The sequence below is a fragment of the Helicoverpa zea genome, chromosome 6, assembly GCF_022581195.2.
Source record: "Helicoverpa zea isolate HzStark_Cry1AcR chromosome 6, ilHelZeax1.1, whole genome shotgun sequence".
Classification (NCBI taxonomy): Eukaryota; Metazoa; Arthropoda; class Insecta; order Lepidoptera; family Noctuidae; genus Helicoverpa; species Helicoverpa zea.
The window spans coordinates 6,005,262-6,031,113 of NC_061457.1; the positions used below are offsets into that span (position 1 = coordinate 6,005,262).

The following is a 25,852-nucleotide window of genomic DNA, read 5'->3' on the forward strand; positions in this document are numbered from 1 at the left end:
GATTTATAACTGAGCTCCGCGAATTTTAGTTATTTTTATTGGTGTGCCGAAAAGAATCACATTTATATTTTGTTAAAATAGGTATTGTGTTCCATTTTAAAAAGTGAATGCATTGTCTGAATATAGCAACCCTAGTACTAACTAATCCTACAGAAGGGAATTCGTTCTATATTTAAAATTAATATCTTTATCTAGGAGGGCGCTTCAGCTACACTTGACATTATTATTGTAATAGTAAAGCTGCGCAGAGCTGAACTACAAACAGTAATAAAGCCGGGCTTGTATGGCGTGTCGTCACATTTCTGCGCAATTATGCATACAGGAGCCCTCCCAGTGCTTGTGTAACGAGCCTTATACGAACATTCCCAAGCCATTTGCGCCGGCCAAATGACAAATACCGAGACAAACAAGCTATTGTACGTACCATGTACCATCTATGAAGGGACATAAATCTTATCTGTCCGTCGTACGCTCCACATTCATACTCGGCAAGATTATACAAAAACCACAACACGATATGAATAAAACTGTCCGTCTATAAATATCCCTGTCTAGTAGATTGCAAATTTTATCGAATTCATATCGGTTAATGTTGTACGCATTCGACCTGTTTAGTTTTGCCGCTGACGTGGAAACGTTTCGACACAGAAGCGTGTGTACACAGATAAGTGAAATTTGTTTATCATGATTTTTACCTCACGAGAGTGGATACAAATATTTTTTCGTAAATATTGTCTATCAAATGCGTACGCGTACGAATATGTTTTATTTAGGGCCGGATTCAAGTCTTCACTTCTTGAACACACAGTCTTGAATTACAATTGCATTTAGCAATGAGAAACGAATAACAGCAGAAAGACGGTAAGCTGGCCATTAAAAACTCAACGGAACTATAGATACGTAATAATGACTAATGACCAATCATACAGCGTTAAAAAGAAAACAAGATAATGCAAACCTTCAAAATAATGCGAAAAGTCTTCATAACAGTGCATACCATAAAGTATGTAGCCACTAGTAGGAACAACAAAATAGATATAGTTGTAAGAGAGATAAAGATAGTCTTTACTATCTTGTTTAAAGCCATTTAGATTATAAATGAGTACTGAGTCGAGGAAACGAAGCAATGAACGGTGTCTGATGCAATTTTCAGCTTAGAAATCGTACACAAACTATCAGTATATTGGACTATATCGAGTAGTTCGTGAACATTTCGATAAACATCGTCTTTAAAACGACTTTTGTTCGGTTCCAAGATTCTTTGTGTCATTCCATCGGTTGTATCTTATCTGATCTTGTCATGTATGTGAGAAAATGCATCAGCAATTGTTTTTAACTTTTGTGAATGAAAAACACTAAGCAAATTTTATCTTTAGGTGTATTTTTAGCGGTTTGTGTTATGGTGATAATGCTGAAAAATATATTTTTACTCACGTGTTGAAAACTAGCGGATTCCAATTCACAATAAAACGTCACAAAGCGACAATTGTTGGAAAAACTTTACGATTTTTTTAGTTAAATTGATAGCTTTCAGAACTACACACTACTTCTAACAATATTGTACACTCTATGTAAAAATGATTTAGTGGAAACCTGTTTGGTATGTAATTGATATCTGCCACAGGCGTGTGCGATTTTTTCATTATCAACGACATCAAAGTGTGAATGCGATATCAATCTATATGTATATATTTATATTACTTATTTATATATGCATTGGAATATCATAAAAAATCAAGATTACTATATGCATTTACGAGCAGCACGTACGCATAGTAATATATATATTTTTTATATTTGTAAGGATTTAGAAAATTGAATCTTGTATGGGCTTAAATTGAAAGCAATTTGCTGCATCACATGTCTTATGGTTCCGTGTATATGTATGCACGTATCTACATAAGTAGACATCGTATGTTTCGGTGTTGTGTAACAGTTCACTACTTTTAACACAACATATTGAATATCATTTACAACTAACACAGATAAACAAACCAGATCACATATTGTTATTCCTTTCACATTCACTAAACCGCGATGCTATTTTGTTGCGAGAATTGAATTGGGAAGTATCTACTCGTATATTTGGGTAAAAGGGTTTCGCTTGATCGAGTTACCTAAGGCATAGGGCTCACGGAATGGCGGAACTATGATCCTTTGTATGGGTGGCGTGTAGAATGTAGTTGTTTGATGCGGGGCTTAGATGCATCCGGCGTTTGTTCGTCGTGCGGATGCATGGCGGATGTCTACTTAATTCTGAATGCAACGACACAACCACTAGACAAAGCTGCATGAATGTGCTTCTAAGAAAAAGTGTGAGTTAGAATTCTTTATAAAAAAACAATCTTTCATATGAAACCAATCAAAAGCGTAACTAAAAGTGTACAACAATATAAAGTTATTCCTAGCATTTCTATCCTATTTAAATGGAAAACGAGATACTTAAAGCTAAATCGACACATTGCCATTTTCATTGTTAATAGCTAATATCGACCGTGACCTAAACAATAGTGGAGTAATTTGAGTAAACGGCAATGATTCCATCATATGAAATCTGTTTATTCATTTACTGGGGCGAACAATCTAATTTTCAGTCACCCGGTAAATTGGACTTGGCCACAAAATCCTGAATACTATATATAAAACAAGCCGTGAATATTTGATTTGCAATTATAGTTGGACAGGCGGCAGACACTACCACAATAGCGTTTGTGGGAAATAAAGTATGTAAGTCGAGTTAGGAAGTTGTTTCGCGACGTCTGGGATATTGGAGCACGTATTCAGGGAGTTTTCCGCGTCGCCGCGTACAAAGCAAGTGCAGTATGATTTAGTGTGCGACGTCTTGGAGCGGCGTGACGTGTCGGCGGGTCGGCCGGTTCGGTGACGGAGCACGCACCGGCGCGCCGCCGCGTTCGGCTCACTCGGCTAGAAACTGCCTGATTGCGAACGCGGCGCCCTGGCCACTCGACCGCAGACTGAAACCCAAAACCTCACCCACTTCATGCCTATTCACTGTACGTCATTTGTAGTTAATCGTTTGCAATGTTGCCTTGTTTCCAAAAGTACTTTTAAGTTGGACTCGATAACTATCACTGTCATTGTTGTCAATCATGTTTCCACCGCCCATATAAATACATTACTTACCATCAATGATACCAAGTCATCCAGCAAACAAAATGTTGTTTTAAATTCTTACAAAGAAAAGTGTCAGCACGCTGAAAAATGTATGCAATTTGTAATATGCATTAACATTGTGGGATAAAAAGTGCCACAAAAGGCATAAATTCTTTAGCGGACGAACAAATGCTTTTCTAGTAGAATGCAAATTGCACTCAACGCTTCATAATGTTATGGACCATGTGATTAATTCGGGCATTATTTATAATGCCCGAGCATTATGAATAATGTCTAGCTTTGTCGGGCCAAGTGATTAATAACTATCTTAACTTCATTATTTATCACATTGCACGGGCATTATTATATTGCTACATGATAGTTGGTCAATTTGATAATAAAGCTATATTTGGTGGCAGTTGTTCTAATAAATAAATCCTGTTACTTGCTACATATTTTATGATTATTGTTTTAAATTATATGTTCTATTTTAATGGGAAATTATAAGTACACAAAATTATTAATTGGACAATTGTCATCTAATTTACTAACTCGGCCTCGTTTTTCTTGATCTCATTTTTCTTGGCTCGTTTTTTTTATGGTAGAATTTAATTTGGATTCAAAACATTGTATTAAAAACTGAACTTAATGACGAAAACGAATCGCTGCAAAACTGACTCCACGTAGTTTTGTCTGCCCTACCCCTAGAGTGCAATTCAAAACCGCGTAGGCACGGAGGGGCGAGGCGGCCTGCGAGCTGAGGCGCAGGTAGTTGAAACGCTCGCCGCCGCGGCTGAGGCTGGCCGGCCGAGCCGGTCAGCAAGCCGAAGCTGCGGTGGTGAGCGTGAAAACTATCTGCGACGATAAGCTCGCATGGGACCGCCGGAGCCCCGCAGCGCCGGAGCCGTGACAGAAGCCATGCTTGCTGCATGTTGCATGCTTACTTCTATGCTCTGTCAATTGATATGGGATGTGTTATATTTAGTTTATTTTAAGTTAAATGTCAATAACAACAAAAAAAATGAAATTAAATATGTTTGTATTACTTTGCCCAAAAGGTCACGTGCAATATGTATAGTGCCCGGTCAATTTGATTGTTTGAATAATTATTATCAAATTGCACTCTCATATTGGGCAGTATTCATAATGACCGGGCATTATGTATACTGCCCAATTTATCACTTGGTCCATAACAATAATATTATTTCATCTTGACACAACTCTAGAGCTTGGTTCTGTCGAAACCCTTGAGTCTGCGTTTATTGAAAAATATTAAATCTACACAGGAAGGAAATTGCTTCAGCCTTTAGCCTATAGTTACGACGTTAATGGGATAACCAAGACCGATTAAGCTTTCATTGTAATTAATCCCAATGAAAATGTTTACACGAATTTTTCCCGTTTTCGTAGGTAAACCTATACCTATGCAAAACAAATACGAGTGAACGTGACCTCATCACACACGAGTTGTTAAAGGAAACGTACAAAGTTAATATTATAAAAAGTTCCGTAGGCAATCAGTTCTGTCCATATAAGAACTTGGCAACAAAGATCGATTGTCCTACTACTTTACAGACAGAAGATTACCCGCCGGCCGCTAAATAATTCATGAGACGTCTCATGTCGCGTAGTCTTACGGCGGCTTAGGCCTATTTATGCAAAATTACATTGATCAGACACATTTGACGTGTCACATATTATGAGGCTCATGTCTTATATCCATATCATGCCGACTCATCAAAGCTTTTCACAAAATAAACAATTCCTTACTGCTATCGAGCTTTAATAGCAAGTGTGTGTAACGTGAAATTCAACGGTGGTGACAGGCAACGGCCCATTACTTCCAGTCTTAAAACTACATAAAGTATTTTATTTCTAAAAGCATTAATGTACGGAAAATGTTCCGTACCAAAGCTACTATAACTTCGTAAAACATGTAGCACATTCACTAGCCGGGGGCGGCCCGTCCATAATGTAAAACGGTCTACACAATATTGTTTATGAAACCTTACTCCGTACTTGAGCAAATATTGTCGCTGTACTATTTTTACTTAGCTCTTTGCAGTGTGAACGTCTGTTCTGTATAAAATGTCAATTTGTGATGTACATTTTTAGTAGCGTCCGGGTTTATGTTGCAGACTGAGTATAAATTAGCTGGAACTTCTCTAGCGTGGCTTAGGCTAGTAGGAAACGTTTTTCAGCTGATGAGAAGCGTATTATTGATAGCAATTTCTACTAAAATGATGCTAAACATTATTAACGTGATGTTGGCATTCCCGTGTCTTGCTGGAGGGGTAATAAACAAATAATACTTAGTTTGTAATATCAACATGCTAATGTATAATGTAAATACTTGACTCATTGGTCAATAGTTTAGCGATATGATACGCTTAGGTTAACACAATAATATACTATCTAATTGGCCTGGACTAATTAGCGAATTGTGATCTATTATAGTCGTAAACACATTCAATTTTTTCAATACTAGCTATCGTTTTTGAAACTGTGAAGGTTATCAAAAGGGTAACTAAATTCCTTCTAATGTCTATGGTAATATTAAGGTCTATGGTGCTCATAATTTTTAATTTTCTTTTCAAACTTTTACTTAAATAACTTTGAAAATTGACTTACATACTTGCACCTTATTTGTATTTTTTTCTTTCCCATAAATTAATCGTAGCTTCTAAATAGCTCTAATAAATATCTTCTATAAATATCCTGCTAAAAACGAAATAAACAAATTAAACATGTAACATAGTCATGTTGTTCTAATGAAATTAACCCAGATATGGTGGCTGACGGGTATTATAAATGTAGGTGGCTATATTCGTCAGGCCCACTCAGCCCTTTCGACAATGAATCTCAGGTGTGTTCGGCCAGCCCCGTATATTTAATGCGTCAGAAATAAAACATAAATCAAAGAGACTTGACATTTTTATGCGCGTTTCGTTGACAAAATTCAATGGAAAAGGGTTCGTTGCGTAAAAAGTTGGAATAGTAATCAGTTTTGCGGTCATCTGGCGTCGAGAAGGAAAATTCGAGAAAACTTCTTTTGAATAACGTTTAATTTTTCTCTTATAATTAAGAATTTATGCAAATAATTGTTTGATCACGTTTTATTTATAAGATTATTCTAATGTTTTGTAATAAGTATTATTCACAATTGGTCTAATATTTCTTATGAAGACAATCAAGCGGTTAGAGGTAAACAACGTTGTTATAGAACAACAAACAACAATAGATTTGATACAAATACTTTTATGATATTTTTATTTATCACCTATGGGTCACCGTACAAACAAAATAATTGATTTTAACCTCCGAAGTGATATCGATTCAAAAGCGATAGCTAAATTATAAATAGAAACGCATTGAAAATACTCTTTTCTAGGAATTCCAAAATTGAAGCATCGATGGAGAGAAGGTGATAAAAATGTGACACTACTTTCACCATTCTGTATTGAATTTGACAGTATACACTACCATTGTTCAATTATTATTTTGTGGCATATTTTTGCCTCGTGGCCGTATATGCGTCGCCATCAAGTCTCCATCATCATATTTTTCGTGATAAATCTAGTTTACAATAATGTGCGTTTCAGGTTTTTTCAGGTAATGATTTCTCATCCATCATCCGAATTTTATTACCTACGTTGAACCCGCAAACTTTTCACCTTTGGTATTACATCATATTACATAAACATGCAAATCCTTTCAGACCCAGTTAATAAGACGTAGGTGTTAAAATATGATCGCAAAACAAATTACGTAGAACATATTTTTTTAAATAAAAATGTATATTGAAAAAATAGGATTTTTAAACTCCATTTATAATTGGAACACATTCGAAAAATGACATTAGACTAACAATGGCGGTGTTTGTTGAAATTGCTTAATTTTAGTGTTTTAATTTACATGTAAATGTTTATTTGATTAGATTGCTTTTTTAAGTGAGATAGCGTAAAGGGTTTTGTTTTTCAATGTTGTGAATAATTAGAGTACGGGTATGTTCAGAATGCAAATGGGATTTGTGTAATTAACTCGTGTAATTATTTTAGGAAATAAATCCAATATGCTGTCGGTAAACGTTCTGATATTACCGAATGATTAAATTGAATGTTTCACATAAAATCGACGTGAAAGCGCGGATCGTTACTGGGCGGCTAGTTCAATTTGTATTACCTGGGGAAATGCGGGAAATAATCGCGCTTGTACGTGATGTATCATCACTGATTGATTGCAATACTTGTATGCGCCCATTAATCCCCGTACAACACACCAATTTATTATCCGACTACGGCCCAAAAGGGAGGATTATGATTTTAATTACAAATTTTACAAGCTGCGATATATTGTTGGCAAACCACTGAAGAAAAATACATATTTTTTATAAGTATGCTTTTATTGAAGCTTCAGATAACTTATTACGAAAACAATTACTTACAAATATCACCTCCTAATAAACGTTTTATTTAATAAATCTATTTTCAGATACCAACAAAATATTTACAAAAAGTAAAATAATAAAGCCAAGTATAAAGTCGGGCCAAAGTTATATTAAGCTAGCAAAAGTCAACATAGAAAAGCCAAAATGAGCTCGGCTCGGCTCACGTGCTTTATTTTCCAAGATGTCGTATAAGCGTTATTAATTTGTTTGTCAGCAAAAATGAGACATTTATTTACATTTACGGTTTAATCAAAATAGATTTCATTAAAAAGAAAGTAAGGCGTTAGTATAATAAACGTTTATTGTATTTTCCTATAGTAAGGTTATATAATAATGTAAGACACGATTTCTGAGTAATTCGAACTGAAAAGATAGAAATATTTGTATTATTTTTATGGTCCCTGATATCATATTCCTTGGTAAGACTGGTTGTCAGACTTTCTGAAAAATAATGATGAATGAAAAGATGTTCAAACTATTTCCACAATTAGCGAGCGCCACTAAGTGCAAATGCCTCCCGGATCACGGAGGAACTCGTCACGAGAAGATGGTCTGGTCACCCAGCCAAATGTTTTTTAACCGTAACGCAAAAAAAAAATACAAAAAATATATGGAGGTACCTTTTCATAAAACCTTTATAAAGTTTATTACGTAAATATCGAAATGTTTGATTAGCCGACCACTGTTACAAAGCTTGTCAAACAATTGTTTCTGACACGAACGTAATAGGATTTATCGCGAAGGTTTTTGCTAATAACTAACATTTAGTTTTTCGCTATTGTTTTCCTTGTCCGGTCCCCCACTTAACTGAAAGGGACTTGAAGAGGATTACTTCGATATCCGACTATGGTGTCTGATTCTATACCGGTGCTTGTTTAAACGGAGATGCCTGTAACATTTTCGTATCCTTAAATGCGCTTTTTACATAAACCCTCGAATAAAACGATAATACGTTGTTCAGAAAGTAATTCGTCGTAATCTTAACTTATTCATGTTTAAAGTTACAAGAATACATTTTCAACTTTGAATTATTAAATGAAATATATTTATTTTATAAAGATCAACTTTGTAAAATTATATTAATAACAGTTAAAGCATGCAGCTAATAGTCTGTTTTAATTCACTTCAGACTAAAACGCATGTCAGAGCATTTAACTAGACAAGCCGAGATGCAGACTAATTTAATAAAAGTTAACACTCCCTAACACGCAGCAACACGAAAACTAATAAATCTCTTCGCTTCTCATGAAATGCAACTAGTCGCTGTAATTTGTTACAAGCATCTGTCTCGTTTAATTACACGTAAATAAATCACGCACCTACAACATCGTATGACGTTCTACCAATTGTCGAAATAACGAACACTTGCGAGTATAAAGTACGCATTTATCAGAATATTCATTAAACGCAAATTAGGAGTGAGAACAGTCACCGCGACTGTCAGCGGACTGATCGTTAAACCTACAGCTGTTACGCTTTCTAAATGACAAGCGGTTAACTTTTAATGAATCGTAAGTTTAAATCAATTGCCAACGATATCATGGCAGTAATAACCTATGATTTGTCAGGTTTAATCGTACCTATAGCGTAATATGTTACATCAACCACTATTTTAAATTACTTAATCAAAAATGTACAGGAATAGCAAGGCAACATTTAGTATGCAAAACAGAGTGGATCCGCTCTACAGGCTGTCTTATTTTCCGATGCAAACTATTTCTTGGAAGAGCGCGGAGAGTTCCCAAATGTTTTCTTCCGGATACTTGAAATAAGCTTTTAAAGTACAGGAAGATATAGTGCAAACTTATGTATTGGGTATTAAAACTAAACATAGCTTGCTTTAAGTTAGAAGGTGAATGGAGAGATCTCGTATTTATGTATGGGGTCTTATAATGCACTTTATAAAAAGTAGTTGGTAATGAAATTCTTTATCCATATAAGTAGTTAATTACAGATACAGTCTTTTTATTGAATATTGACGTAAATACATAAATGAGACTATAATTATTTTATTGACATCAATATTAATACAACCATACTTGTCTTTGTTCAACGTTGAATGTTATTTTTATCTATGTGTTATAGTCGGACGGCATGGTTATTATCTAACTCCGGGCTAAGGGTTGTGAGTCATCCTACTTGCTTCAGGCGCCAATATTCCTGTGCTGTGAACAAGTTTCTGTTTGTTTTCATATACATTTTATAACTATATTTATCAGTTTGTTTGTTTATCTTGCCAATTAACGATTCTGTCATAACTTTAAATCGTTTTAGACATAGATATTGGCAACACAATAATCCAGAAGCTTGTTTGGAAAAGTTAACAAATGAATAAAGTTTTCGATATGGATATCGAATTTATAGTCGATGCATCTAATTTAAACTTTTGGAATCGAGTGCACACGGCCACACACCCTATTCCCTAACGACAAAACTTGTTGAGATAAAGTTTTCGAAAAGGCAACTACAAGTTTCGTGCTCAAGAATACCCATCGGGAACGACCTTAAAGTTGAAAGAAATAATAGTTGTATGTAACGTACACATACATTTCTGGAGTACCATCTGCTGCTGCTTCCTACGGAGGTATGTCATTACACATGAATGTTTTCGCGAAAACGATAATAGCATGTCTAATTCTGTAATAACACGTAACTACAAATGTTTCTGTTTCTATGAATATTGTTAATATTACAAACTAATAATAGGCAAAGAAATTCGAGAGCACAAATTGGTAGGAATGTAGAATTATTCATAACAAATGGAGTTTTTGAGTACAAAAATGTGGTGTTGGCGCCGGTAAGTACCGGTGAGCCTCTTCCGTAGTTACGACGTCGACATTTAGGTATTCCCTGTCCGTCGGCGGCGCCCCTCAACGTTCAATCACGATAAGAGGGGAAACATCAACGGAATAGTAACTCTCAGATTTGTTACCATAAAAAATAAGCGATCAAACTGATCTCACCATTGATAATGCTTTACGATCTTTAAATCCGAGTCACAGTAATGCCACAAAATCCCGCTTTGTGTTATAAAACTCACAGGAAGGAAATGTTCGTATTTAATTTCTTTTGTCTTTTTGTAAAGTCACGGTTGTTCTGTGAAAACAAAAGGTGAATGGAACAGAAGGGTTTAATTTACTGTGATGTGGTGTTCAGGAAACGGAATGTATTTTTAACGTTAATGCCTAAATTGCGTGAACACTCTTATTTGTAAAGGCGTATCTACTTTTTTCATCACTTTAATGGACAGTGTTTCAAGTAATTGAAAACTTGGTACGATATATAGACGTACGTTTACGAAGAAGGAGTCGGCTACATTAACGAGATCAATATCAGTGCACATAGTTGCGGTGGCCTGTGAAGTAATAAATCGATGCAACTGTCACACTACACGTTATGAAAATTGATAGCTCGTTGAATTTTACGAAAACTCCAAAAACCTTTTAAAATAATTGAATTTACGTACCTTTTTGAGATGCATAAAAATATTCTGACAAATAATGTATTCGCACATGGTTTTGTTTGGGGTGTACAATACCTACATACATTCTTACTACATCGTTTTCGTTCTGTTGATCGATCTGTTTTTGTCTATTATGGAAACACTTAAAACTGTTGAAAGTCGTTTGGGTTGAAATAATATGACAGTTTTCCAAGATTTTCCTTATCGATTTTATAGTTACGTAAGAAGTAATTATGAAAATTCAAGACTTATGACTTATTTTAGTCTACTACGTATACTTAATAGCAGTCTGAAATTAAATTTTCTTTGTTTTTGCCTACCTGTCTACTACAAAATGGTTGAGCTTTTTCAGATTAATTTATCTGTTATATATAAAAGATAAGAACTGCCTAATAATTGAGTAATACCATTAATTTAGCAACAGATTTGCCATTACGCATTTATTATTTTATATTAATCACGCCAGTCATAAGTAAAAGGACGCGTCATTAGCTGTTTATGTCTTTCATTGGATCCATGTTTGTTTTGCTCGCCTGTTGACAGATCAATAGCGTCTGAGAATCGCTTTAATGTTATGGGAAATGATTCTTTATGACCTCAACGACGAAGTAGGTGATATTTTGGTCTATAAAACGTATCAGAGAGTAAAAATGTCCATCAGACATTTGATGTAGGCAACAATCGCCGTTTTACAATCATATTGGTAAAACGAAATAGCTCTATATTTACTTACAAGTTTTTATTACCAGGCAATGAGTGTAAGATTTTATGTGAAACCTTTTCGTGTTCCTAATGTTTGTAAACGGAATTTGAGAAAGCATTACGTCGTATACGCAACATTTAACACTTATTTTTTGGCTGTTATTTTTTCGTTTCCGTAGCATCTTACATTTTTAGAGTTTGTTTGAGAGCTGTAACATAAATTCATATAAAAGTATGTTTGGCAAACGAATTTATGGCATGGAAGAATCAAATGGATAATAAAGTGAGTACCTATAGAAGCGCTTTAAACGTAGACACAGCAATCTACTTTAAAAATAAGCAGGCAACCCTAACTAAAGCCATATGGCCTTACTACAAAAACTTAAACCCCTGTTTTACACTTGTCTAAAAAAATTTTGGCTGCAAAATGAACCGTATGTCAACGTCATAATTTGACATTTTTTTAGACAAGGCATAAACTGACGTTTAAAAGTTTTTGTGGTAAGACGGTTAAAGTTTAAATAAAAACATTGAAGTATTTTTATTTTTCTTCCATCGTATCGCTATTATGTGTCACAGTCAAGAACATATATATCATTGTACATCTTTCCAGGAAGTGTCGTCTGACGCGGCAAAACGAAGTCGTTTGCCAATAATGTTGATTTAACGGTAACTGAAGTTGAAGTGGTTGCATTTGTAAGGATTTGTATTGACGGAGTAAACTGCCAAATCATATCAGTGGCTTTGTCCATCCGGCCACAAATCCCCGAATAAACCGCATGCAAGAGACTCGTGGACCAGACATTGTTACTGCTCTGAGAATGCCCCGGGAACGCAAATAATTGTGCTGGGACTGAACTCCTGCAGCCAGAGTGCACGCCGTTTATATCAAATGCCAAACATTCCAATCGCACAGTCGATTAAATTTTAATCCTCATCGCTACTATGCAGGAAAAGCAATCAAATGTGCTGGATGTTTTTGTATTATTCTTTTAAATCGTATCGAATAACTATTTCGATCAACAGAGTTCCGAAAGTTGGACAGTGTTCCCCTCCTATGATGTGGAACAACACTTTCCGTCTGTATCAACATAATATTTTTCTTCTGGCATGTGTCATATTTGTCCTTTAATCTTGTTGGGTTGTGCCCAACATTTTCATGGCGAAAAAACTTTTATTCCGTTATACAGGATCCGTCATAATATGTTTAATGATAGATGGTACAATGTGCGCAGTGACGTCATCGGTTTAGTAGATTCAGGGGCATATGTAGGCTGCTGTTTACTTACTATCATCAAATTGATGGATATTGTTACAATCAATATCAATGGATAATAGCGTGAGATTTTATACAAAGACATAGAGAGTTTATAGTATTGTGAAAATCACTGTAAACATTATTCTTACTTTTTCTTAACCAAGACAAACACTCGCCTATAGATATATTAAAAACTTTGAATATATAAGCAGCTAAAAGTCGTCGTTTACATTTATTCAAGTGTAAAGTCTCAGATTTCGATATAATTAGTTTGTATAAAGTCATTGTATCATTTAAGAATATGCGTTACCATATATCTGGCGGGACCCATTGTAAGTTGTACGCTGAAACAACCGTAATGTTATCTTTAGCTGCTCCATTAATTGCCATTATAATAGGAAACCTCTGCCTTTTGTTCGGCTGATTGGTATTCCGAACCATTATTACTGCGACTAACAGAATATAACATTAACTAAACATTAAACGTGAAATGGGTTTGAATGCGATGTTACATTTTATCAAAATGTTTGAAACTTGATCTATATTTTCGTTGCTCGCTACGTCACCGTTGTCCACTTTATTTCGTCTAGTACAGTTTTAGTAAATGTTTGTGGTGCATGCATTTATTATGAATATTCGGTTCTTCGGTTAGTTTGAAATACGCTCGAGTGGAAATTGTAGATATTTTTTTAAGTTAGTTCCAGATCATTGATGAATGGATATGGGAATTGCATTCCCTCAACGCGAACTTTGTTTGGGATAATAGATCTGATACATAGAAATGCACTTTAAATTGATCAAACTACTTTATCAGTAGATAGATAATGGTTTTAATTAAAATGGTTCCTAAAAACAATAAGGGCTAAATCTAATTTATGAGACGTTAGTTTTGCTCCGAAAACTACAGAGTATTTGGTTTTCGTTGCCTATACCCATTGTAAACATTGATCCTTGATAAATGTCAAACAACAATGCGACAGTACACAAATCCCTTGTAATGGACGATTTGAAACTTGCAACAGATACTGGGATAGGTCTCCGACAAGAACAGACCGCAGAGTTATCACTCTTCCACATCAGTGGACAACGTTCATCGGTCTACTCGCTCCCAAATTAAGCGACTCAATTTAAATTCTAATATTCAATGAATACTATCCAAGTGGTATGCAAGTCCTTTGAGTGCCAGATATGACTTATGATGAAGATAGTAAGGAAGCCAGTTCTAACTACCTACTGCGGATTTATCGCTTCGTAGAGGAGGGAAATTGAATTGAATTTCATTAATGTATCTAGATGGGATTGTGTGAGTGTGAACAGTGGTTGTGATGAAAGCGGCTTGTGTGATGTTACTTTATTGGGGTATGTAAGCAAAGACCAGACCTCTGTGGATACGATGTAATATACATTTGATACCGAAACACAAACTGATCTAAGTAGACTTCTGACTTTTGGACATATTATATGGCTGCATTCTATACAAGTCTAAAACATTTTCAGGCAAGCATTTTCAATCACGTATTAACAAAATATTTACGAATAACTAACTTAAGTGTCTCTCAGGAAATTCCGACATAATTTTCAAGTGTTTTAAATAAATATAGACCTGTATTTACCAGATTTATGTAAATACCTTTCCTCAACTATTCAAACAATGTTGCTGATTCCTCAGCTAAGATGATTAGGAGTACCTGTGCTATACAAATTATTATTAGTTATGTAACTATTTCTCCAGTAAATGTTTGACGAACAAACAGCTAGCGTTTGACTAATTAGTAAAGTACTTTTGATTAGAGGATGGTTCTGTGTGTCTAAGCTCGACAGGATTCTATTGCAATCAGACGTTAGGCTTCGCGTACAATGCGTGAAGGAACACATACGTACAACGGATTGCATTAGAGATAGTTGCGTCAAAGACGAAGGTAATCAGTTTCTGTGAGAGACGACATTTAAATTAAGCTTGTTTTAGTCTTACGTGTTTCAATAATATTAGTCCTTTTGAACTGGGTTATCTGCTTTAGGATATAGGTTGAATTATGCACAGAGATTACAGTTAAAAATTTTAGAATTCATGTCAGTAAACAAGATAATTTATCGTTGATAAATCGATTGTCCGTCATTACCTGTAAAAAAAGTGACGACTTATACAGTTATGAAGGTCTCTTCGTGGTCAAAGCTTAAACAAACTACTTATTTCACAATCACACAAATAATATCTCAAAGTGAACACTGCATATCGATTACGAAGCCTACAGTATCGAGTATCATATCGCGATAAACCATTCGTTGGTTGCACATATCCATATTGGTTTTTATGTTGATTTATAGAAACAACCCAGTGAATTGTGGACCGATAGCCAATATTGGGCTGTGGAGCTTAGTTTCAATATTCTAATAGCCGAACGCGGAGTACACAACGAAATAAAAAGGAAACAAAAAGTGGTAGGGTATAAAACAACTGGTATGTTGTATCTTTTCAGTTCGGTAAAAGCACTCAAATCATGTTTAGATAGTATGTTCAGTTCCTAAGTAAATATGTGTTTATTTATAGCACATAGGTATAGGAAGACATTTACCTACTTGGAATATTAACACACATTAAATATACCACTTTCTTGGAAATGTCTTTCTAATGCAAATAGGAAGTGCAAACACATTACTTATGGAGCAAGCGATTTTGCGGTAACTTGCTCCACGGAATACGTGACAGCGGAGACAAGATGGGTGACCTCGGGCCAGTGGCGTTCGCAAAATGCTATGTTACCCGATATGAAAGCTAAGATAAAATGCATAAGACAGCTTAGGAAAGAAAATTCCGAGGAACGGAAAATGTATTAAGATAGATATTGTATATTGAGCGGACATTGGAAACCTAACATCCTTGTCAGCATTGCTGAAAAATATGATGCAATTTTATTTCTGTTAGAATGTTGTTAAAAAATAATATAATAAGTATTATACAGTTATTGAGCAGAAGATAATATGCAACAATATTCCTATGGAAATAAACTATTAGGATCGCCCAATAAGCTACTCGTTTTCCTCACACCAGTTCCGTGGAAGTTGCTTTTCCACTCAAAGCGTAAACGTTGCGAATTAATGCTCATGTATAAAGCATGTGCCCCACAAAGAGGGAATACGATATTTCATGCATAGCAATTGATTGGTGCCGATACGTTGTTAATAACGCTGAGCGATCCTAAGTTACGCGCCACCGACTATCGTAATCGCATCACCCTACGTATATTCAAAACCGAACTTAATTAAATTTTGCTGGTCATTTAATTTCACGAACGTACGGTAAACGACGTAATGTATACCGTCTAATGTATATTCGCAGCGTATACAATTAAGGAAATTTTCACGGCCGGAATCGCCCAGTGTCCTATTTTGAATATCAGACAATGTAAGCTGTGAATTTTAAACAGGTCCACATTGTTTGTACGGAAACCGTTGTTTCGATATAACAAGACACAGGCTTCCGATCTAGCATGTAATTGTATTCTGTAGAATATTGAATTTCAGCTAGATCAAAGGTATAGCGAAAACTAAGGCAAAAGTTAACGTTTGAGGATTGCTTTTGTAGATATAGATTCCAAGAATGTGTCAAGAACTTAGAACATGTTCAATGACAATGATAAAGAACTTGTCTCGGTATCAAATGCTCTAGAATGGGTAATGTCAGTATCATTACTCTAAAAGTACCGCCGAATGTCCTTTTAGAAACAAATATCTTTATTTATTCTCCCTACTCAGTCCAAATGCGATTTGAGTGAAACAAATACAGTGAAAATAAATTAAATTACTCCCACAAGATGTTCCAGCCAAAACTTTTTCTTTTCTCCTTATTTTCCTGTTATAACGAAACATTAAGCAAATGGAGTATAGAATAAAAATCTACATCATGTACCCAATATAAACATGAATTCTGAGTATGTCTAACCGAATACTTACGCTTTCTTGGTTGTTTGTTATTTTTATTTTCATTTACTGTCGCGGATATTTTTATATTTTATATTTAAAGACTTGGAGTACTTCGTCAACTTAAGAGATTCGCTAATCGCTCTTTAAGAGCTGTTTTAAAGGAGCAAAAAGTGAAGGAGAGGGTTTTACATCACGCCAAGTATAATAGAATGGCCATCGTGCATCCCGAGTAATCCCGCCCATAGAATTCCAGCGTTATCTAGTTGAATAGAAATGGGACAAGCTTTTCAGAAAGATATGCATAAAGGAATATTTAAAAGCCAACTTACTTTTTATGTGGGTTGTACTAAAATTCGAGAATAGCTTTTGTACTTTGGATAGGAATTGTTACTTTGAGAGTGTTGAAATTAAACTTTCATTAGATAATATTGCAATATTAGCTTGAATTAACTAAGACTGTAGTTTAACCGTAGTATGTACTTAATATTTCTACAATTATAGATTTTGATAAACATAATCGCAACAGAATAACTAAAGACAAATGATAACGTGACTATTATGACATTTACAACTCTGACTACGATTCTGTTTACGATTTGGGAGTATGAATTAATCTTAGTCAATCAATTGTGATTCTGATTATTAAAAGATAATCTGCTTAGGCTTTTCCAAACTACGTTGGGGTCGGCTTCCAATGGATGGACCTGAGACAAGGAGCGACTACCTATCTGACCTCTTCAACTCAGTTAGCCGTCCCAATGCCCCATGGTAAGATTGGTTACCAGGTTTCTGACTACCCGTAACGACTGCCAAAGAGTTTCGAATGACAGCCGGTGCCTACAGTTCATCGTGCTTTCCGAAACACGGAAGATCTCTTTATGAAAAGATGGTTACCCACCCATCCACAGACAGACCGTGATAAACTTTATGATCGATCTTATTATTGATCTTATATTGTTATGATGAGGTGCTTAACTTTATGATGGATCGATCCGCGGGGCTTTGTGTTAGCTGCGAGCTCTTCATTAAAGGCTATTTATTAAAGGATAAATAATAAACAAAAAATACCACTTCATTAATTACTGAGGTTAACCAGTAACCTGACCTTTTCAGAATGGAGCCTACATTTGGGAAATGCCAAGTTTTCCTGGAACATGAACACGCGTCGTGTTCGAGATCGCAATATATAATTTTCCACATTAATTAATTGGTTAAACTACTGAATAGTATTAATTGTTATAGTCGTAAATATTAATGCGATGTAATTATGTTCACGAGTGTTACAATAAATCTAATGTGACCTTGTTATGACTGATGCGTTAGATTGGAGCGCTGTTAATTAATCATGTTATTACGTACAATGTTTTGGATGAGATTTTTGTGGAATAAATGTTATATATGTACCATATGTATTAAGACATTATACTTAATATAACAAACAGTTATAATATGAAATAATACATTTTTTTTACAGTAAGTACATTGGTAAGTACGTAGGAAACGAAATTCACTTCTATAGATAGTTGGTATATCTAAAGTCGGTTTACTTTTACGGAGTAAGCTATAAGGAAAAGTGTATATTTTACGATCATAACGTAACATCGTATTTTTTTACTTTACTTGATTACGAAGTAAATGCGGTTTAGGCATTTCAGGTGATAACAGCATCAGCTGAAAGGTACCTTTCAACCAATATAAGAAACTTGCTCTTATGCCTTGGTGGTTGCATTTTCATTATAAAATATATATGAAAGTTCGTATCAGGCAGTCAGACCTAGTAACTGATGTGACACTAAAATGTAGGTTTTATGTCATTGTAGAATATTCTTAATTTGAAGACTAGTGGCCTTACTACAAAAACTTTAACCCCTGTTTTACACTTGTCTAAAAAAAATTTGGCTGCAAAATGAACCATAGGTCAACGTCATAATTTGTCATTTTTTTAGACAAGTCTTAAACTGACGTTTAAAAGTTTTTGTGGTAAGACGGTTAATGTTCTTAATTATGACACTAGTCAGTATCTAGTCAAACATAATATTGAACTACATAATTTAAATTAGGTCTCTCTTATTCTTAGGTATATCTTTTGTAAAGTCAGAGTGTAAAGCTACTAGGTATTTCTAAAGAACAAAATATACATGCAATCAGTATAGGGTCAATGACATGAATACGATAATTGACAAATATTAAGATCTATATACTCTAATAATTAATCTATTGTATTATAAAAATAAAAACGATACAAAGATTCTCTCGGAGGCTTTATCAAATTAATGTAATCAATGATTAAGAATGCAGTAACAAATATTTTAAGTGTTTGTGTATATGCATATTTTTTTAAAATATTTGCAAGAGAATGTAAGCAGAAAGTAATTACTTGAAGTGTTGACTATTTTATAAGCCAGAAAATAGGATGACTTTCTTTTGTTTACATTCGTAAAATATAAAAAGGTGGCATTATGTGTGACCATGAATATGACCCTAAGAGCCAGACGAAGCCACCTGAAATCATTCGGATTTAGAAACCTTTGAATTATAAATACGTCTATATATAAACTGGGAGTAGACGCTTTTCCCTTTACCAAACATATGCGAAGGGTAAATTTATTACAGAGATAATATAGAGTGACATATACTACAAATTTTTTAAAATTAAATGTTTTGGAAAAGGTGGTATTTTTTTCTACAAATAATATTTTTTACCTTAATTTATGTTTCAATAATAAAAAATTGTGAATGGCTCCAGGACAGGATTTACATGCTTTATAAACATATAGTTTTGGAAAAGTTTCAGCGAATTCATGCCATTCAACAATGAAATAACTGAAAACTACAGTTTCGGTGTTTAACAGCTTCGCAGTCTCAAAAGAATAGTTAACATCATTGAATGAAGTAGTACCGAATGATACGATTTTGTATTCCTTGATATTCCAATTATAGCAATTATCCAAATGATATAATATTATATTTATGATAAGAATGTATTTATTTCAACTTATTCAGCTGCGTCTTATGAGAATTTTCTTGTAAATGTTGTGGAAAACATTGTAGATTTCAGATCAGACCAGCCTACCATTTATTATCATTACTAGCTGTTGCCCGCAACTTCGTCTGCGTGGGCAATATAGAATAGTCAAAATACTACTTATCCCGTAGGTGCATTCTTTCACGTGACAGTATAATTAGGATTAGCACTTAGCAGTCGCATAGATTCATTGATCAAGGTTGTGTTGTGGATGTGACCATTTATCTAAACAAAAGAAGTAAAGTTTGTGACGTTGTTCAGCCAATTTGGAAAATTATTACGTATGGTGCGTAAGTAATTTTCACAGGAAACAGCTATAATCTATGTCTACATGCTTTGAGTCTGACAAAGCTGTCATTTGTACATTTTCTGCAGCTGCTGCGACTAATCAGAAGCCAGAAAGTCTGTCAGTCTTACCATAATATGGATATCGTCTTGTGTAGTAGACTGGATTGTGATAGGTAGTCGCTCCAAGCAAAATATTGGTACTAAAACAGATTCGGTGACTGGAAGCCAACACCAATATAGTTGGGGAATAGCTGGATGGATGATAAAATGAGTCATCATCATCAGCAGGCGCATAGGGTAGCATAGTTTCACTTACTCATGGTAAGGCTGACCACACATTAGGCGTGCGCGATCCTCGGGCGTGTGAGTAGCGCGGGCGTCGCTCACGCAACGCGCTCGAGGATCGCGCACGCCTAATGTGGGGGAGGCCTAAGCCGGGACTCCACCGAAATGTTTGCATTAGTTCACGAATAGGCAAAATGTACGTATCTGTGAGAGTCCACTTCATGTGTTCGTACTTGAAACCTGTAGTTTTGCCAAGATTTTCAGAATGTACGCTCGCAATTTGTGATTTCTTGGTGGAGCCAGCAAATCAAAAGAAACATAAGTGTTGTATACTGTGCGTCACTACCGCACACCGGGAAAATTTCGCTCTTGCGGAGGACGTTTATATACCATATTTTGTGTCACACGTAAACAGGACGACAATAAGTATCCACCGAAACACTTTCAAAGATCTGATGAACGAACAAATCAGACCTGACTTGGTCACCTGGGGCCAATCAGAGCTCTATGAAGCGATAATACTCTTTGGCTCCTACTGTTATTGTGGTTTCTGAAAATTTAATCACCTCATTTAACGATGAATGTAATTCTGATGGTACTATTAAGAACACTTGCTTAGCGCAGAAGCTGACGTTGGCAGGTCAACTCTTTTGACTTCTCGAATAGGATACCATTGGTTTTTGTGCAATGCACACCTGCAATGCATTCTGGATTAGGACAGGATATAGGTGGATAGGATTTGCAACAGAGAACAATTCTGTCTTTGTGATTAAATGACATCAAACGTAGTTTTATATAAAAGGTGTTTTTTAGGGTTTTTAGACTTGGCTCGGGTCTTACTGAGACTGTTCGTAATCGTGAACAGTGTATTTGCGATCAGAAGTTGAAAGTAAGCATGTCTCTGGTATGCGGCGCGTAATTTGTACGTTTTCAGACGCATACAGCATTTTACGTGTGTATGGTATTAAATAGAGAGAGCTCCCATTTCTTATCTGCACTTTGTATCTGGGCTTGTTTTTAAAGCTACAGAATCCTACATTACCTTCCTCACGCTTAGCAGCGCTTGCGAGAGATAGATCCTCATTTCTTCTAGGATTAAGTTTACATATTTTGCATCAGAGATAATAATTAAGGTCTACTTAATACTACTCACTCAAAGTAATTTGTTTTAAGGCCACCACATTAGTGGAAGATAAGCTAAACTATGTTTATGAAAAAATCCTGATATGAACTCCATCTGTAACTTTAAATGATAATTAATTGTTCCACTAAAGTCATCATTTTTGACATAATGTTCAATAAGGCGGCCAACTTTCCGAAAACTGAATGCGGGACTTAACCTTTCGTGAAAAAAAGGGGGGGGGGCATTGAAAAATGATCGGACGGAACTGATAAAATAAAAACCGTAAGCAAAAAGCTATAATTTAACCTATCAATATCGTGTCACAGCGTGCACTAATGTCTTATTTTCAAAATCATTAGGCCTCACGAGTTCAGTAGAAATAAAGAGAACGAGATTATATTATAGGTAATCTGTGTTACTGCACTGTTGAGCGTGCGCGCAGGTGGGTGTTGTGTAGAAGCGTGGTAGAAAAATAGGGATGCGGGACATGCGGGACGCATACAACGTTTTGCGGGACTATTTTACTAACAATTTCAAAACGGGATTTCGTCAAGCATTGCGGGACGGTCCCGCAGAATGCGGGACGGTTGGCCGCCTTAATGTTCAAAAAATAATTTAGATGGCACCGTTTTAAATTTGGCTGAGAACTATTAATTTTCTTTTCATCAAGGTAATAATTATAGTTGGATTTTGATGTGGCACGGCAAACTGACAAACACTATTGAAATGTCTATCGAAAAATTACACTACGTGTTAAAATATGGTGAATTACGGAAAATACACAACTCCATCTGTTGAAATAATAATCCTCTATAAAGAATGTATGGTAATATTGTCATTTACCACCTCGCTCCTTTGACAAATTGATGATGTATTTTATTTACCACAGATGGAGCTACTTTAACCTTGGCTAAACAAAATTTTCATATTTTTTTTTCTTCCGAAGTTACCTATAAAGGTGTGATTTTCTGTGTAAAGATTAATAATAGGCCGATCAACTAATATAAGTACAACATTCAAATGTACAGTTTTGACAAATAGATTGCGTGTCGTAATATTTTACATCTTGAATTCACAAAATTAATCATATCTTTTGATAGAGTGAATCGATTTCGATGAAACAAAAACTAAGTAATACCCCAAGTTACGTAGAATTTTTGTATATAAGCATTGTCTGCATTTAATTTGTAGATTTTACGTGAATCCCGAACAAACAAACAGATAAACAGACAAACAGACAAACAGACAAACAGACAAACAGACAAAAATGACAAAAATGATGGAAATGGGTTCTGTTAGTTATCCTTTAACATGCTGGCTATTTTTTTCGTCAATTTCTTCAATGTACAAAAATTACTTTTCTACAGATTTATTATATGTATAGATATTAATCATATCAGTCTATTTATTTATAAAAAATTGCTATTATTTATACAAAAAGAGATAAAACTAAAACGATATCTACAACCAAAGCATAGAAGTTGTAAATCTCTACATCATAATATCTAGATGTACCTTAGTGTAATAGTAGTGTTTACGAGTTGCCGAAGTCGTTGACTAGTGTTATGAGTCGGTGCATCACCCAGTGGGCAAGTCTGGCGCGGTTACTACAGCACTACTACAGTCCGTGGGCGGCAGACGGGCCGTTTACCCCTAGTCGGCACTTATCACTGACAGACGTAAAAGTCACAAAAACTCAATCACATAAGTCGAAGTGGAAACAAAGTGGGGTTTCACAGAAGCGTAAGGAGCATTGGGATACGTAGTAATTTGTTTACGGTTGCGTGAAGGGCGGGCGGTAGGGTCGCGTGCGGCGCGTTCGTAGCGCGTCCACCGCGCTCGGCGCGCAACAGATAGTACGTGCGGCAAGTCGCGCGCGCGAGCGGCGGCGCGCGCCACTGCCCGGCCCGCCTCCCCCGCCGCGCGCCGCCCCGCGCCGCTGACGTCACGCCACAACCTCCCGAAATCCTCGCGACCGCCGATCGCTGCACCGACTTGGGCTGAGCTGAGCCGAGCGACAGTTCTCCGACATACCCCGGACTGGCCTGAAAATTATTTCGCATTATGCAAAATGAGAACTTTTCTAACTGTTTAATTTATTCAAGTTTGTTTTGAGTTTTTTCATTTCATGTTTTCTTCAGTGGGCATCGCCCACGTATTTTGTTTAAAGTTACCCTTCTTTTAATATAAGAAAAAACTTTATTGTATGAATCATTAAAAATTAATGGAATCTTAGCCAAATTATGGGCGCGTTTATCTCGTTTGTATACAAAATCATATATGCCCACACAATAGCAATCCGTGGTAAGGGCTAGCGTAGCGGGATAGCTCGTCAATCGACTGTTTGTTACATTGAAGAGATATTACTGTGACAGACTTTATCGATAAACATGAAATATGATGTACTTTCTATCTAATAATATAGTAAACTTACGACATTTACTGAACAACAGCATCTATTTTACAAATAGAACCTAATAAAAGAAGAAAAACACTTAAGTACTTAACATTAACACCATGAATGAATTCTATTTAACTTTAACAGTCACATAAAGTGGATGGTTTTGTCTTATTATTGGTTCGATAATAGCTACAGTAAAGCAGCTTGATAAAATCGTATTGCGAGCTCGAAAAACAATATCGAATTGAACACGAATAAGTATTCGTTAATAAATTATTTGATGAGATTCGTAATTAAATGATCGATGATTTTTTCTACCACACATACATTTCTAACAATGCCTTACTATTAATTATATCTGATAATAACTTCAGTCAAACTTCTTTTTATATAAGAACTGCAATAACGTAGGAAAATATAAAAAGAGAGTTCTATGAAAATTAATATTCCTATTATATAGTAACAAAAAAAAGTGTACTTGGCAGAGGACTACTAGTAAGCTTGGTTTTGTTGCTTACTCTGAAATGTTTATAGTTTAGTTCACCCCTCTTAAGTATAATATTATGACGACATGCCTTATATACTGTCTTATTAACTGTTAAAACAATTTTCATTAGTCTTGAATAACAAACAGCTCTAGTCATAAATTATTCACTCATAACTTATAATGAATGCGATCCTGAAAAGTAAAATAATATAGCAAAGCAACGTACGTAACTCCATACAGACAGACGGTACCCTGTAGCGAAGCAAACTGTACTTGGACCTCTAGAGAATCAACTTCCCGAACAAAACGTGGGATGTCAAAGGTTACCCACGTTTCACAACACACTTTTATTTAAATTAAAGCTTACATTTCAAAACACAACAGATGTAAAAATAAAATATTCTCTATTTAATCATGTAATAAAACGCGAATAGAACAAAATGAGATGTGTACCTGTTGACTTTCGACATTTGTAAATGTCACTGCGTTTGTTTCGTGTAAAAAATGAATAATAGAAACAAAACAAATGTGAAACGAGAGCTGAAGTAGCAGACAGCTGTCGAGCTCTTCAAGAACATGACTTTTAAAAGATATAAAAGGCGCGGTAATTTTATTGGCACTCAATATTTTTATCAGTAAAAGTACCACCTTTACATAATAATCGGTTATTATTTCTTGACCTGTTTTCCACTGACCTAACCCAGTAAGTAAAGCGTAAGACTTGGAATATCTTTCAGTAAACTGCAGAGTATTGCTCACAGCGTTGTTTATGTCTGGACTTTGTTACGATTTACTATCACGATTTAGATACTTGTTGAATCATCTGGCTTTGTTGAATTACACATATAACACTGAAATACAATTTGAATACAATTGCAGAGCCACAGCCACGAATAAACTGAATGCAGCATGCTTATTGGACCACTTCTAAACAAAAACTATCCTATTCCAGCAAAAAAGCAAATACCTATGTACGTCTACGCATGTCAATTTCCAAATGGACTTCACATGGGTGTTCTCTAAAGAACTTCCCTTTTTGAAGAAAAATCAATTAGCCAAATTGTAACGTCACATCTATTTCCTGATTTCATATAGATAATTAATTGTACGACGGAACTACCAAAATAGCCATGCGAACAAAAGGTTAATCAGCATTAACTTTGCTTTGTCAACTTCGAACTCCAGCTTTAGATACACATTACATATTTACTTTAGATAAACCACGGAAAATGTGAGGGACTTGATCCAATTTGAGCTTGTTAATCCAACAAAAAAGCGTCTCGGCCAAATCTGGTTAGCATTAAAGTACGGTGAGTGGGGTCTAAAAATACCCGTACC

General features: G+C 35.3%; 1 protein-coding gene across 1 annotated transcript in view; it reads right to left on the reverse strand.

The window, feature by feature from the left end:
- The window catches only part of LOC124631390 (5-hydroxytryptamine receptor), a 38,554-nt gene extending 15,035 nt beyond the window's left edge, over positions 1–23,519 (reverse strand). Inside the window, exon 1 of the mRNA XM_047165758.1 lies at positions 23,142–23,519. The gene's annotated coding sequence lies outside the window, so the exon portion shown is untranslated. The remainder of the gene's footprint in view (positions 1–23,141) is intronic.
- Between the last annotated feature and the right edge of the window lie 2,333 nt (positions 23,520–25,852).